The sequence below is a fragment of the Ovis aries genome, chromosome 17 (assembly GCF_016772045.2).
Source record: "Ovis aries strain OAR_USU_Benz2616 breed Rambouillet chromosome 17, ARS-UI_Ramb_v3.0, whole genome shotgun sequence".
NCBI lineage: Eukaryota > Metazoa > Chordata > Mammalia > Artiodactyla > Bovidae > Ovis > Ovis aries.
Window position 1 is genome coordinate 14888524 of NC_056070.1, and position 13616 is coordinate 14902139.

The 13616-nt window shown below is 39.2% G+C and overlaps 1 long non-coding RNA gene across 3 annotated transcripts in view; it reads left to right on the forward strand.

The window, feature by feature from the left end:
• The window catches only part of LOC114108786 (uncharacterized), a 42609-nt gene extending 37912 nt beyond the window's left edge, over positions 1–4697 (forward strand). For all 3 annotated transcript variants that reach the window (XR_006056633.2, XR_009596837.1, XR_003585507.3), the window contains one exon: positions 3349–4697. This is a non-coding gene — a long non-coding RNA (uncharacterized LOC114108786). The remainder of the gene's footprint in view (positions 1–3348) is intronic.
• Positions 4698–13616: the final 8919 nt, after the last annotated feature.

Here is a 13616-nt window from a genome sequence, read left to right on the forward strand (position 1 = left end):
TGGGCTCCAGAATCACTGCGGATGGTGATTGCAGCCATGAAATTAAAAGATGCTTACTCCTTGGAAGAAAAGTTATGAGCAACCTAGATAGCATATTCAAAAGCAGAGACATTACTTTGCCAACAAAGGTCCATCTAGTCAAGGCTATGGTTTTCCAGTAGTCATGTATGGATGTGAGAGTTGGACTGTGAAGAAGGCTGAGCACCAAAGAATTGATGCTTTTGAACTGTGGTGTTGGAGAAGACTCTTGAGAGTCCCTTGGACTGAAGTAGACCCAACCAGTCCATTCTGAAGGAGATCAGCCCTGGGATTTCTTTGGAAGGAATGATGCTAAAGCTGAAACTCCAGTACTTTGGCCACCTGATGCGAAGAGTTGACTCATTGGAAAAAACTCTGATGCTGGGAGGGATTGGGGGCAAGAGGAGAAGGGCACAACAGAGGATGAGATGGCTGGATGACATCACTGACTTGATGGACCCAACTCTGAGTGAACTCCGGGAGTTGGTGATGGACAGGGAGGCCTGGCGTGCTGCGATTCATGGGGTGGCAAAGAGTCGGATACGACTGAGCGACTGAACTGAACTGGAGAAGGAAATGGCAACCTACTCCAGTACTCTTGCCTGGAAAATCCCATGGGTGGATAAGCCTGGTAGGCTACAGTCCATGGGGTCGCAAAGAGTCGGACACAACTGAGCAACTTCACTTCACTCACTTCATACTTTATCACTGGAGAAGGAAATGGAAACCCACTCCAGTATTCTTGCCTGGAGAATCCCATGGACAGAGGAGCCTGGCGGGCTGTGGTCCATGGGGTTGCAGAGAGTCGGACACAACTGATGTGACTAAGCACGCAGCACGTAAGTTGTTTTCAGTTGTGCTGATGGTTTGGGACATTCTTCAAAAGTTCCAAATAATTCCGCTTTGATCTGCCTTATTTCCAGCTTGTAGCTATCCTATATCCATCTGAGTTTCCCTGCTCTCTTTAGCTGGAATACTTTTAAATTTTTTAAAAATTTTATATTGGACTCTAGTTGATTTACAATGTGGTGTTAATTTCAGGTGTATAGCAAAGCGATTCAGTTATACGTATGCATAAATCTATTCTTTTTAAAATTCTTTCCCATTTAGATTATTACAGAGTGTTGAGCAGAATTCCCTGTGCTACGTAGTAGGTCCTTGTTGATTATCCATTTAAAATATAGCAGTGTGTACATGTCAATCCCAAACTCCCAGTTCATTCCTCTTCCTTCCCTTCCCTTTTGGTAGCCATAAATTTGTTTTCTATGTTGATGAGTCTGTTTCTATTTTGTAAATAATGAACCACTTTTCTAGTCTTTGAAAGATTGTTTACTTTTTTCTCTCTCCCTTTCTCTTCCCAACCTTCCCTTCCTCTCCCTACTTCCCTTCCTTTATTCTTCTTTTAAAATAATTCTTTTTCAAATAGTTCTATTAAATGGAAAAATATGCTTCTACAGTCCTTTAACCTTGTATAGACATGGACACACACACATACACCTTGGCGTTTTATGATTTGACATGTGTTTATCTTGGGTTTGCAGTGACGTGTTCACAAATATTTTCCAGCTTCCTGTGGATTATTTAATTTTTAAATGCTATCGTTCAATATCTCCCTAACTAATCTCTACAGGTTTTCAGGTGTTTTTTTTTTTTTTTCCTAAAATTGAATAGCTGGGATGGATTTTTCTTTTGTTTTGCTTTCTCTCTTCCACACCACTGGCATGCTCGGTTTAATTGGCATCATCCCACACATTTACTGGGGGCTGCATGGTATGGCACTGTACAGAGAAATGGGGACCCAAAGAATGTGGTCTGCTTCTAGTTGCTGATAGTTGCAATGAGGAGACAAGCTATCACAAAGAAAGATAAGTAATGAAGAAGGTCATATATACTAGGTAACAAAAAAGTAACATAAACAAATATTATAAGAATTCATGAATAGGAGCATTATTACAGCCTGAGATAGAGAAGGAAGGGCAGAATCAAACAGTCATTGAGTGTTTATTATGCCGAGGGTTTTCACATGTGCCATTTTCCATTGTGGGCTTTCTAGGTGGCCCAGTGGTAGAGAGTCTGCTTGCCAGTGCAGGAGACACAGGAGACACGGATTCAATCCCTGGGTTGGGAAGATCCCCTGGAGGAGGAAATGGGAACCTACTCCAGTATTATTGCCTGGAAAATTCCATGGATAGAGGAGCCTGAAGGGCTATGGTCCATGGGGTCTCAGAGTCAGACCCAACTGAGCACGTACACACCATTTTCCATCATTTAATCATTTCAAGAAACTGGGAGGTTTATAACGCTAGCTCTTTTCAAAACGATGAAACAAGACTCAGAGTGAGCAAAATAGTATTCCCAAGAACCCAGAGATAATAAATTGCAATCCAGAATTTAAGATGAATAGTCATAACATGTTTCAGAAGTAAAAGTCTCAGAGAACTGGAAGGCTTTATGGGGTATAGTAGAAAGATCTTTAATGATAAAGACCAGATCATATAATGCTTTGAATGCCAGCTTCTTAGTGTGTATGTAATGTGTGCTAGAAGATTGATCTAATACTATTAAATATTATTTTTATTTTAGAAAGGTAGAGATAAACTTTGTTGTATTTTAAAATTTTTATTAGAATTTCTTAATTGAAGTACAGTTGATTTACAATGCTGTGTTAGTTGAGGTATACAACAAGTGATTCAATTATACATACACTTAAACATATATATATATATATATACATTAACTCCTTTTCAGATTCTTTACCCATGTAGATTATTAAAGAATATTGTATAGAGTTCCCTGTGCTATACAGTAGGTCCTTGTTGGTTATCCATTTTATATATATAGTAGTATCTGTATATTAATCCCAAGCTGCTGATTTATCCCACCTCTTCCTTTACCCTTTGGCAACCATAAGTTTGTTTTTTATGTCTGAGTCTACTTCTGTTTTGAAAATAAGTTCATTTGTATCATTTTTAGATTCCATATATAAGTGATGTCATATGACATTTGTCTGATTTACTTGGTATGATAATATTAGGTCCTTTCAAGTTGCTGCAGATGGCATTATTCCATTATTTTTTGTGACAATGCTATTATATATTATATAATATTACACTATATGTTATATATGCATACATATAATGTGTATATATGCCACAGCTTTATCCATTTATCTGTCAATGGACATTACGTTACTTCCATGTCTTGGCTGTTATAAATAATGATGTTGTGAACATTGGCATGCGTGTATTTTTTCAAATTAGGGTTTTTATCCTTTCTGGATATTATGTCCAAGAGTGAGATTGCTGGATCATATGGTAACTCTGTTTTTAGTTTCTAAAGGAACCTCGTATAATACTTTGGCCACCTGATGCGAAGAGCTGACTCATTAGAAAAGACCCTGATGTTGGAAAAGATTGAAGACAGGAGGAGAAGGGGACAGCAGAGGATGAGTTCGTTGGATGGCGTCACCAACTCAATGGGCATGAGTTTGAGCAAGCTCCAGGAGATGGTAAAGGACAGGGAAGCCTGTTGTACTGCAGTCCATGGGGTTGCAAGGAGTCGGACATGACTGAGCAACTAAACAACAACAATAACAGCCTATTTTCCATAGTGGCTGCACCAGTTTACTTTCCTACCAACTGTATGGTGGTGTTGCCTTTCCTCCACACCCTTTCCAGCATTTATTATTTGTATGCTTTTTGGTGGTGGTCATTCTGACTGGTGCAAGGTGATACCTCATTGTGGTTTTGATTTGCATTTTGTCTAATCATGAGCAATTCTGAGCCTCTTTTCATGTGTCTGTTGGCCATCCTACATGTTTTCTTTCGAGAAATGTCTCTTTGGGTCTTTTGCCCATTTTTTGATTGCTTTTTATTATTGAGTTGTATGAACTGTTTGTATATTTTGGAAATTAACCCCTTGTGAGTCTCATCACTTGCAAATATTTTTTCCCAGCCCATAGGTTATCTTTTTGTTTTGGTTATAGTTTTCTTTGCTGTGCAAAAGCTTATGAGTTTAATTAGATCCCATTTGTTTATTTCTATTGCCTTGGGATACTGACTTAAAAAAAACATTGCTATGATTCATGTCAGAGAAAGTTTTGTCTATGTTCTCTTCTAGGAATTTTATGTTATCATGTCTTATATATAAGCCATTTTAAAACAGAATTTTAGAAAATATCTTTTGTATATTTTTTTGCCTAGCAATTCCTCGTGTAACTATCTATCCTATGGGATAGGTATGCAAAGATGTATGTAGAAGGTGTTTACTATAACATTGCTTTTAATAGTGAAAAAAATGAAATCTACATGGGATAGACTGGCTAAATAATCACCAAGCCTTCTACTTCCTGTGCAAAAATTCAAACAAATCTTCCAGTCTTTTTGGTGGACTCCATGAATAGTTCTTACCAATAGAACGTGAGTAGGAGAAATAAAGTGCTTCTATCCAGTGACAAGTGGAGTGTCTTCGTATTCTCTCTTCCTCCTATCTGCTGTGTGACCTTGAGGAAGAAAGGCGATGGATACTTGTAGGACCATGTGAAAGAGAATGTCCCCTACTGACTCCCTGGACTGTGACCTGAGTTTGGCCATAAACTTTACTGAGTTAAACTGTTGAAGTTTCTTTGTTATCTGTTATAGCTCTAGCCTAATTAATAAAATCCGATACATGTCTGCTGCTGCTGCTGCTGCTAAGTCACTTCAGTCGTGTCCGACTCTGTGCGACCCCATAGACAGCAGCCTATTAGGCTCCTCTGTCCCTGGGATTCTCCAGGCAAGCATATTGGAGTGGGTTGTCATTTCCTTCTCCAGTGCATGAAAGCGAAAAGTGAAAATGAAGTCGCTCAGTCGTGCCCGACTCTTAGTGACCCCATGGACTGCAGCCTACCAGGCTCCTCCGTCCATGGGATTTTCCAGGCAAGAGTACTGGAGTAGGGTGCCATTGCCTTCTCCGATATATGTCTAGGGGAATGAATTAATAACTTGTGGTACTTCCATATTATGGATGGCCAGGATTGGGAAGATTTTTGATTCTGTCATAAAACACCACCAGGCTATGCTGTTAAGTATGAAAAGAATTTCACAAAATAGTATGTATAATACCCCACTTACGTATATGCACACCTGCCACCCTGAACTCCGTGCTTGCATGTGCTTGTGCACAAACGCACAGGGAAATGGTTGAAAGGACACTGGGCTTTACCAAGGGGGTCCCTCGTGTTTTTATCTATGTACTGTATTATTTGAACTTTTAACAATAAAAATGTATGTGAGATTTTTATAAATAATTTAAAAAGAAATCTGTTCAGACTTTTTTACAGGCTCGGTGTAAGACTCAATGTAATAGTTGTAAAAATTCTTAGGAGAAAGTGCTAAATACATATGAGATATTTGATTATGATACATCTCTTCAAATATCTATTATTAAGATGTCTATTTAGATTTCTGCCCGAGCTATAATTTATTTGTACCATAGGAACATTTTAGAGCTGCAGTTGCTAGGCTGTCTTAGCGGCTTAATACAGCATCACTGTGACTACAATGAGATGCTTCGTGTCCTCTTATGCTTTTTTCCTGCATCCTCCTCCTCTCTATCTAGTTCTTCTGAAGGTAAAATATTGGGAAAAGGGGAAGAGTTCTTTTTCCTTTCAGACTAATATAGAAACATTTTACTAATTACAGAAAAAAGATTCATAAGTAGGGTAAGGAGTTGCCCATAGACAATAATGTTCAGCTCTCTGCTTCAGGAAGAGAGGTCATAAATAGTGAGGATATAACACTGTCAAAAGAAGCAGTAGATATTTGTAGCTGATAAGAATACCTAAAGGCAAACTGAGGTTGTCTCTTTAATTAGCTTGAATAGGAATTAATCCAAAGGCCATCAGTACACAGGCCAGTGTGTAGACAAGTCTTCATGGTGAGAAATGAGAAGCAGCAGCATGCTCTGTTTCTGGCTGAGCTGGGTTTGAATTTTGACATAGCTGACTCCATTATGTGCGATTTAGCAGAATGAAATGTTTTTTCACATATCTAGGTCAGTGTTTGATACGTTTGAAGCACTCCATCAATGTTGTTAAAAACAAGTTTTGAGGAAGTTATTTTTGAGGAGCACAGCACTTAAAGTAATTTTTTTCATATCATTGTTCCTCTGAACCACTTTCCAGTTGCAAGAATCATTCTACTGTGTAGTAATTTTACTTGATAGGAAAGCTTAGGATCTGAGAAGAAGAGGAGGAGGAAGGGAGAGAAGAAGTAGAAAAAGGAGAAAAATGGAAGAGGGGGACAGGGAGGAAGAACAGAAATATAATTTTGGTTACTTCTACTTATGTGTCTAGATCCTAATTGTGGCCTTTCTGAGAACATGATTGAAAGGATGCTGAATACTTAGTGTATAAGCTACATGGGAGGGCAGAGACCCAGAATTGTGTGATCCTTGAATGTCCCATTTAGTTTATGGACTCCCAGCAATTGACCCCTCCCAAGCTTGCAGAAAGATTGAAAAGCTTGGGAAAGATGGAAGGCAGGAGGAGAAGGGGATGACAGGGGACAATATAGTTGGACATGAGTTTGAGCAACCTCTGGGAGATGGTGAAGGACAAGGAAGCCTGGCGTGCTGCAGCCCATGGGGCCACAAAGAGCTGGACACGAGCGACTGGACAACAACAACAAGGCTTGCAGATACACAGCTAAAGATCTAGCCAAAAACTCAAGGGAACTTCTGGATAGATTTATGTGTTCTCTTCATAGATGCCTCCTCTGCAACACCCAGTGTAACGAACTTTTACTATTAGACTCTATTTGGTGTGGAACTCAAATTTCTATGTTAGAGTCAAGTAATTTCATTGGTTAGAATGCATCCCTGCTCTCTCAACAACCCCTCATTCTGATATTTATATTCTATACCTAGTAAAACAGATTTAACCTCTACTTCTCTGTGAGGCAGTTTGAAAGTGTGCCCACATCAAAAGTCAGGGTGAAAGCCGAACTTGCTTTCTGTCTTTTCCTTGTGTCTAAGATTATACGCCCATGCTTGCTTTTGTTTAATGTTTGAAAACCTTTATTACCTATGTTTGTCTTGCTTTATTGTTATTGACTGAGTGAGTGAAGTCACTCAGTCGTGTCCAACTCTTTGCGACCCTGTGGACTGTAGCCCACCAGGCTCTTCCATCCATGGGATTCTCCAGGCAAGAATACTGGAGTGGGTTGCCATTTCCTTCTCCAGGGGATCTTCCCAACTCAGGGATCGAACCCCGGTTTCCCGCATTGCAGGCAGACACTTTAACCTCTGAGCCACCAGGGAAGCCCACTACAAGAGTGCAAATCTGATACTTATTGCCTCATTATGGGTGAACTTCCAAAGAGCTTCTGGAAGTCAACCATCATTCTTCCTTGTGCCCTTCTCATGTGTGAATGTGAGACAAGGACTCTGCATCTTGTTGCTAGTATGGAAATGAATCTAAAACCTGGAAGAGGTCACGGTCAAAAGAAACTGAGCCAAATATGTTGAATTAAAACAACCTTGAAAAGAATATGTTGTCTCTGGATTTCCAGTTATGTGAAAATATAAATGCCTTCATTGTTAAACTTAATTGAATTACATATTCTATTACTTGCAGGTAATCTATTTTAACTGATATAAGCCCACACGTATATTTTTAAAATTGAAAGTTAAATCATGTTAAACATACTGTGAAAGAATATTGAATTTATTTTTTGTAGTGACTTTTCAATATGTCAATCATTACATGAAATAAGTGCTCCATTGGCTGGGGCTAAATATAATAGAGACTTTTCATAAAATCACATTTTTTTTTTACTAATTAATTCCTTAATGTTTTAAATATTTTAACACTCTGTGAAGCTCTGGGGAACAATGGTATAAAACCAAAATAACACATAAATTTGTGTCTATAAGCACTTACGTATACGTATGCCTGGTTGATGTTCCATTACTCAGTCTTGTCCTACTCTTTACAACCCCACGGACTGCAGTACGCCAGGCTTCCCTGTCTTTCACCATTTCCTGGAGTTTGTGCAAACTCATGTCCAATGAGTTGGTGATGCCATCCAACCATCTCATCCTGTGACGCCTCTTCTCCTGCCCTCAATCTTTCCCAGCATCAGGATCTTTTCCTGTGAGTCAGCTGTTTGCATCAGGTGGCCAAAATACTGGAGCTTCAGCTTCAGCATCAGTTCTTCCAGTGAATATTCAGGGCTGATTTCCTTTAGGATTGGTTGATTTCATCTCCCTGCAGTCCAAGGGACTCTCAAGAGGCTTCTCCAGAACCATAGTTTGAAAGCATCAATTCTTTGGCGCTCAGCCTTCTTAATGGTTCAACTCTCACATCTGTACATGACTAGTGGAAAAACCGTAACTTTGACTATATGGACTTTTTTGGCAAAGTCATGTCTCTGCTTTTCAACATGCTGTCTAGGTTTGTCACAGCTGTTCTTCCAAGGAGCAAACATCTTTTCATTTCATGGCTGCAGTCACCATCTGCAGTGATTTTAGAGCTGAGGAAAATAAAGTCTGTCACTGTTTCCATTTTTTCTCCATCTATTTGCCATGAAATGATGGAACTGAAAGCCATGATCTTAATTTTTTGAACGTTGAGTTTTAAGCCAAATTTTCACTCTCTCATTTTCATCAAGAGTCTCTTTAGTTCCTCTTCATTTTCTGCCAATAGGAAGAGAAGAGGAAAGTCTAATAAGATTGAAGGAAAATGTCTACAGGGTAGTAGAATTATAGATTATTTTCACATTTTGAAAGTAACTTTCTGCTATTTGAAATTTTTTAAAAAGATATGTACAGTACTGTGTATCTGGCACTGTAATAAATATATATTGATTTTTTCTTTTAATTTTCACAACAAAAGATAGGAATTATATTACTTTTATTACTGTTGAGGCTGCTGACGCTTGATGTTATGTAAACTGTCCAAGACAAAACAGTTAATAAATCAGTTCAGTTTAGTTCAGTTGCTCAGTTGTGTCCGACTCTTTGCGACCCCATGAATCGCAGCACGCCAGGCCTCCCTGTCCATCACCAACTCCCAGAGTTCACTCAGACTTACGTCCATCGAGTCCGTGATGCCATCCAGCCATCTCATCCTCTGCCGTTCTCCTCCTGCCCCCAATCCCTCCCAGCATCAGAGTCTTTTCCAATGAGTCAACTCTTCGCATGAGGTGGCCAAAGTACTGGAGTTTCAGCTTTAGCATCAGTCCTTCCAAGGAAATCCCAGGGCAGATCTCCTTCAGAATGGACTGGTTGGACCTCCTTGCAGTCCAAGGGACTCTCAAGAGTCTTCTCCAACACCACAGTTCAAAAGCATCAATTCTTCGGCACTCAGCCTTCTTCACAGTCCAACTCTCACATCCATACATGACTACAGGAAAAACCATAGCCTTGACTAGATGGACCTTTGTTGGCAAAGTAATGTCCCTGGCTTTTGAAAATGCTATCTAGGTTGGTCATAACTTTTCTTCCAAGCGTCTTTTAATTTCATGGCTGCAGTCACCATCTGCAGTGATTTTGAAGCCCCCAAAAATAAAGTCTGACACTGTTTCCACTGTTTCCGCATCTATTTCCCATGAAGTGATGGGACCAGATGCCATGATCTTCGTTTTCTGAATGTTTAGCTTTAAGCCAACTTTTTCACTCTCCTCTTTCACTTTCATCAAGAGGCTTTTAGTTCCTCTTCCCTTTCTGCCATAAGGGTGGTGTCATCTGCATATCTGAGGTTATTGATATTTCTCCTGGCAATCTTGATTCCAGCTTGTGTTTCTTCCAGTCCAGCGTTTCTCATGATGTGCTCTGCACAGAAGTTAAATAAGCAGGGTGACAATATACAGCCTTGACGTAATCCTTTTCCTATTTGGAACCAGTCTGTTGTTTCATGTCCAGTTCTAACAGTTGCTTCCTGACCTGCATACAGGTTTCTCAAGAAGCAGGTCAGGTGGTCTGGTATTCCCATCTCTTTCAGAATTTTCCACAGTTTATTGTGATCCACACAGTCAAAGGCTATGGCATAGTCAATAAAGCAGAAATAGATGTTTTTCTGGAACTCTCTTGCCTTTTTGATAATAAGAACTAAAGAGCCTCTTGATGAAAGTGAAAGAAGAGAGTGAAAAATTTGGCTTAAAACTCAGCATTCAGCAAACTAAGATCATGGCATCTAGTCCCATCACTTCATGGGAAATAGACGGGGAAACAGTGGAAACAGTGTCAGGCTTTATTTGTTGGGGCTCCAAAATCACTGCAGGTGGTGACTGCAGCCATGAAATGAAAAGATGCTTGCTGCTTGGAAGAAAATTTATGACCAACCTAGATAGCATATTAAAAAGCAGAGATATTTTTTTGTCAGCAAAGGTCCATCTAGTCAAAGCTATGCTTTTTCCAGTAATCATGTATGGATGTGAGAGTTGGACCATAAAGAATGCTGAGTGCCGAAGAATTGATGCTTTTGAACTGTGGTGTTGGAGAAGGCTCTTGAGAGTCCCTTGGACTGCAAGGAGATCCAACCAGTCCATCCTAAAGGAAATCAGTCCTGAATATTCATTGGAAGGACTGATTTTGAAGCTGAAACTCCAGTACTTTGGCTACCTGATGTGAAGAACTGACTCACTGGAAAAGACCCTGATGCTGGGAAAGATTGAAGGCAGGAGGAGAAGGGGACGACAGAGGATGAGATGGTTGGATGGCATCATTGCCTCAAGGGATGTGAATCTGAGTAAACTCCAGGAGCTGGTGATGGACAGGGAGGCCTGGAATGCTATAGTCCATGGAGTCGCAGAGAGTTGGACACAACTTAGTGACTGACGTGAACTGAACTGAACCCATATATATGAACTCTAGAAAGATGGTACTGTTGAATCTATTTGCAGGGCAGCCATAGATATCAAAGGTAGAGAATGGACTTATGGACACAGTATATGTTGGAGGAAGAAGAGTTCATTGTGAATGGAAAGAGGAGCATGAAAACATATACATTACAATATGTAAAATAGTCAGCCAGTGGGAATTTGCTGTATGACTTAGGGAGCTCAAACCAGTGCTCTCTGGCAACTAGAAGGGTGGGATGAAGTAGGAGGTGGAGGCTGGTTCAAGATGGAGCAGACATGTTCATACCTGTGGCTGATTCATGTTGATATATGGCAGAAACCAAGACAATATTGTGAAGCAATTCACCTTCAGTTAAAAATAAATGAATTTAATTAAAAAGTTTTTAAAAAGAAATCAAAGATGACCTATAATATTGGGAGATTGTACCTTATGACTTTTCCTGTGTGGTGTATGGTCCTGATTTTCCTATAGGTAGGTTCTTTCAGAATCATTACATTGTGTGATATTCATAGAAACAGTGCAGCCTCTGGAAAAATGACCCTCTAGTACTAGGCTGTGTCTTTAGTTTAGTGTGGGCTGATGCCCCCACACACCATGTACCCAACGCACAACACCAGTCCTGGGCTTTTGCTCCTTTCCTGCATCTTCCTAGGTTCTGCACTTGTCTGATTCCTGAACCTTTGGCTTTACGCCCTGTTGTTTTTTTTTTTTTTTTTTCTTGAACCTGACCTTGAACGTGACATGTAATTTGCTTCTTTGTGTGACTCTCAGCACTCTACTTAGATTTTTTTTTTTTAATTTGCCTCAGGGTCAGTTAACTTCCAATTATTTGATAGCTGGAGCATAGAAGATCTGACTGAATTACCAATAAGCCTGGCCCTTATCCTCATGAGCCTGAATGAACCCCAGTGAGTTGTAAGCAGAGATTATAGTTTCAGGTTCTGATGGTTCATTACTCTGGTTCCCTAGACACAAACTTGATGAAGAAGATGAGTGAAGCTCTCCCCTTTACTTGATGGCATGAATTTCTGAACAACCAGGAAGATATAATATGTTCTGGGAGCCATTGTCAGATACATAACCAATATGATCTTATGTTTAAATCCCTTGGAATATGAGATTATATAGATATTGTTTTAATTTGATAGGATCTTGTGTGAAAGGACTGAGAAGATGGAGTTATCTGCAGCATCTTATACTATAAGGACTATATTAAAAGGGCAAATAAAAGGGCAAATAGAACTACAGGAAAATCCTACACTTTACTTAGATTTATTATGATAATGGTACTATCAGTTCAGTTCAGTTCAGTTCAGTTCAGTTCAGTCGTGTCCGACTCTGCGACCCCATGAATCACAGCACACCAGGCCTCCCTGTCCATCACCAACTCCTGGAGTTCACTCAGACTCGACATCCATCGAGTCCGTGATGCCATTCAGCCATCTCATCCTCTGTCGTCCCCTTCTCCTCCTGCCCCCAATCCCTCCCAGCATCAGAGTCTTTTCCAGTGAACTCTTTGCATAAGGTGGTCAAAGTATAGTAGTTCCAAAACTATTTTGTACATAGTATAAATAGATTAATAAATGTGTTGATGAATAAATGTGTTGATGTTGTTAGGAATTGGAATTCTTATTGTAGAAGGGTGATAAAATTATAGATTAGAGGCTATTAATGAAGAACCCTAGGTATTTGAAATCAGATATATCAGGAATACATATTTCATTCAGAGGAAGTGATTTCATTTAGGAGAAATCCTGTTCAAAATGTATATCTGAACTTAACCTACATATGCTTGAAGTAATAACTAACACTCCTGGAGTGATGAGAAGGATTTGATAAAAGGAGAAAGGCATTACTTGTTAGCATTTTGCTGTTAATAAATTCTATAAGTTTTTACTAATATAGCTAATAAACTCTAAGTCTTAATAATGATGATAATGAATGATAATTCATTCCTCTGAATGAAATATGTATTCCTGATATATCTGATTCCAAATTCCTTAGGGTTCTTCATTTATAGCCTCTAATCCATAATTTTGTCACCCTTCTATAATAAGAATTCTGATTCCTAACAACATCAACACATTTATTATCATTATTAGGCTAATAATGATAGTGAATTTACTGTGATTTGTGAGACTTTTGCCTCTTGAATATCTAGGAAACTGTGGTCAGGGCACAAAATAGTCCCCTCAAATGACAACTGAATAGCAAGATAACTAACTGAAGATGATTAAAGATCCATGTAACATTGTATGACAGTTATAATTAGAAAAGAATTCTATTGTGTGTGCAATAAACTTTTACTAATTTAGCTAATAAACTCTTAAGTCTTAACAGGTCACAGTGAATTCTTTAATTTTTCCATCAGTATGCAAAAATTTTTGTGTTAACAGTTACTGTGAAGATTGTATGTCAGATGGAAAATTGATTGCGTGTGTTACTTGAGACTATAAAGATTGGGTTAAAGAGTGTGAAAGTGTTAGTCGCTCAGTCATGTCCGACTCTTTGCAATTCGGTGGACTGTAGCCCACCAAGCTCTTCTATCTATGGAATTCTCTAGGGAAGAATACTGGAGTGGGTAGCTATTCTCTTCTCCAGGGGACCTTCCTAACCCAGGGATCGAACTTGGGTTTCATGCATTGCAAGCAGATTCTCTACCATCTGAGCCACCAGGGAAGCCCCTTGGATTAAAAGTTATTATACAATCAAGAAGTTAGAAGCATATTTTAAGACCAAATAATGCCTGATAATGA